General features: G+C 54.8%; 1 protein-coding gene across 1 annotated transcript in view; it reads right to left on the bottom strand.

Moving 5' to 3' along the window:
• Nucleotides 1-3,363, bottom strand: part of LOC104531923 (pre-B lymphocyte protein 3-like) — a gene marked incomplete at its 5' end in the record, with an annotated part of 5,072 nt that overhangs the window by 1,208 nt on the left and 501 nt on the right. The window lies entirely within an intron of this gene.

Here is a 3,363-nt window from a genome sequence, read left to right as displayed (position 1 = left end):
GCAGCCACTGGCAAACACGTGTGGGTGGCTGCCCAAGTCACCTGCCAGAAGGCATTGCCCAAGGGAGCCGGTGCAGTGAGCTGCGGCTGCAGCACAGCTGGAGCCTTGTGCAGAAAGCCATCACACTGTGACAGTGACAGGCTGCCAGGCTCACCGGGCGGAGCACCCGCCACAGGGCACAGAGACACCCTGTGTCACAGCCAGCCACAGCCCAGGGCTGGCCTTCCCCAGCACGTCTCTGCACCCTCCAGCTCCCAGCCCCTGGCAGCTCTCAGCAGGGTGATCAGAGGTGCTTCACAGTGTCCCGTACCCAGCCGGTACCTCCTGTCCTCCACAGGCAGGATCAGCCACCCTAATGCCACCCCATCCCCATCCAGGGATGGCTCCTTCCCCCTCACTGCAGCACCCAGCCCTGCTACCAAGGTGTCCCCAAGCCAAAGATGTTTGCAAGAGGTTCCTGACGTGTCCTGTACACCTCAGCATCTCCACAGGAAAAAGGGATGATGCTACAGTGCCCGAGCACTGCTGCTGGGTCACTTGTACAGTGACGTTTGGGCACCAAGAGGAAGGTGCAGCTGGTGCACAAGCCATGGACATCACTCTGACAACCCAGGGGTGCAGGAAAGTACCTGGTGGTGCACAGTGCAAGAGCAGGTACGAGCCCAGCCCCGTGCTCACCCTGCTCTGCCAGCTTTGTTCCCTCCTGCATGAGGTACGAGAGTGCTCAGTGAACAGATGGAACTCACCCAAATGAAGCAGGGTGGACAGGTCACTGAGCAAGCAGAGCCACCCCTGTCAGGCCAGGGCAGAACATGGACCAGGACTTACTGCTGCACCACCCCACATTTGCTGCTAAAGCCTGCAGCTTCCTCCTGCTCTGCAGCACAGGTACAGCTGCTGTCCCAAGAACTGCCCACAGCTCCTTCCAGGCTGCAAATCCCCCCCACCTCATGCTCCAGGGCAGGACTGGTGCAGGCAGGATCCTGAGGAAGGTTCTTCCAGTGGCATCCGACCATCTCACAGAGGAGATCACAACTGCTCTTGCAGCAGCACTGGGCTCAGTTAGGAGCAGGGTGGGCAGATCTGACACCATCACAGCCCAGAGGAGCTGCAGGGCAAACACTGGGGGCAGGAAACACCACAAGGCTGCAAGAAGTCTGAGACTCAGAGCAGGTGGGACCACACGGAGCAGGTGGGACCACATGGAGCAGGTGGGACACACGGAGCAGGCAGCCTTCCCAACAGGCTATGATCTAGTCCAGCCCCTGCTCTACCCCCTGTAACACTCACCTCAGGAACCTGCGGGGGCCATTCCCCGTTGCTGGGAAATCTGGCTATTGAAACGATGACAGTGTCAGCTGGAAACGCAGCCCCTCCCCTGGCTCTTCAGCAGCTAACGCCATCGCCACCCGGCATTTTGTGATCCTCACGGCCTGCAACACAGCGCCTGGCACAAGCAGCCCCCACGTCACATGCCCAGGCACCCACCAGAGGAGAGCAGCCCTGGGGAGAGTTGTGCTAGCACCGTGTTCGTTACGGTGAGATACGGAGGTACGTGGGGAAAGCACTGGCTTTGACTCAGCTCTGGGGGCCAGCTGGTCACCTGGACCATCTTCATCACCAGGTGGTGGCCCCATGAGTGGCAGAGAGGGACATGGCACCTCAGTGCCCAGTGGTTAGGGAACAGGGCTGGAGAGCTGCCAGCAGAGCTCCTCTGCTCCTGGCTGTGTGGGAAGGGCTCCCCAGCTCAAATCCCAGCTTCACAGAACAGATACTGCAGTGAGTGGGGGGGGAACGAGCAGACCCTGTCCTGGCCTTGCCCACAGCTGGCCAAGAGCCTTCTCCTGACCCCAGACACTTGCTGCTACAGCCAACAGATGCACATGGTCCTAAGCCTTTGCTCCCTCTGCTATTTGAATTGGATCTCTAACTCCAACTACTGACGTACGTCAGCCCTGGGGATTTCTCAATCGTGACAAACTCGGTGAGAGTTCATGGCCAAAACATCTCCTGGTGACTCAGCCACAATCTCCAGCTCCTTCCCCTTGTGACCAGGACAAGTTTGTGGAAGGGGAACGGCAAGGGCCAGGGCTCACTGCTTTTCCCTTGGGCTTCAAGTCTTTTTTTCCTTCTATTTTCCCTTCCCCCATCTACTTTTTCCCTTGGCTGTCTCTCAGAAGAGCACAAGGCACTGCAGATAAGGCCAGGCACAGCTCAGGGCATTATCTACCACCAAGGATTTAGGTCTTGACATTTACAAGGGGCAGGACTTTCAACACCAGCCTCCAGTATTTGCTGCCAGCTTTCACCATCTAGACCTGGACTTCCTCACATATCCATGCAAGTGGCTGGGAACTTGCCCAATATTCAACAGGTTGAGGTCAGCAGTTAACAGATTAATTCTGCTTAATGAAAATTCAGCAGCTAAGCATCTGAAAGTGTCATGGTCTCACTGCTGAGCCACCAAAACTCAAGCTGAAGCCTCAAAATTCTTTCACACTAAGATGAGGAGCAGGGTTTCCTGCTGGAGTCTGCAGGCAGCACTCAGGCTGTTCTGCTATAGTGACTGTAAGACGAAAGCAGCTCCAAACTTACCCTGATACCAGTGAGGTGACCTTGAGAACATTGTGTAACCCACTAAGGCTTTTAAGTAGGATCCATCAACTGTATCTGAGTCACCTAGTCAGGGAGGTCATACTTTCTTAGCTCCAGCTCAGAAAAGCTCTTCAGGAAGAGAGTATCAATGGAAAAATACTTTGTTACTGAAAATACTGCAGGACACATCTCTGATTACCTCTCCAGTCCCTCCTCTGCCTGGAGTGCAGCCAATCTGGCCTCAGCTGAGTTGTGGGTCTGCTTTTGCCCAGTCATGCACACACAGCCCTTGCCAGGCTGCACCTCCTGTTTGCAGGAAATACACAGTTGTGCCTTGTCCTTCACGTGGCCGATACTGTTAACATTTGGGGAACTTAATTTTAGCTTGAGAATTAAATACAGAACAAGCACAAATGACGGGTCCAAATAAACTCCTTTATTTCTCTGTAATAAATACAGCACTATCTGAATTTTAAGTTCCCCAAGGTCCAACCTTTCCTCTCCTTCCCTGCTAGTCTCGAAGTGAATCACCACTAGAAGATTCCTGTCTGGTCAGTCTGTTCCCTCCAGCTCATCCCCTGTCCATCTGTCCTTCCGCTCCCTGCAGTGGCAGGGCTCTACACCAGGCTCCTCTCTTCCCTACAAGGAGGCAGGTTCTTCACAGGAGAGAAGAAACACCTACAGGGAAGAAAGGACAAGTTCAGCATTGGGTGCGTGTTCCAGCAGCTGGTATTAATAAAAGCTCTTTCACCTAAGGCAACCAGATCA

This window comes from Antrostomus carolinensis, unplaced genomic scaffold, assembly GCF_000700745.2.
Source record: "Antrostomus carolinensis isolate BGI_N321 unplaced genomic scaffold, ASM70074v2 scaffold27111, whole genome shotgun sequence".
Lineage (NCBI taxonomy): Eukaryota > Metazoa > Chordata > Aves > Caprimulgiformes > Caprimulgidae > Antrostomus > Antrostomus carolinensis.
This window is presented reverse-complemented; position numbering and strand designations above follow the sequence as displayed.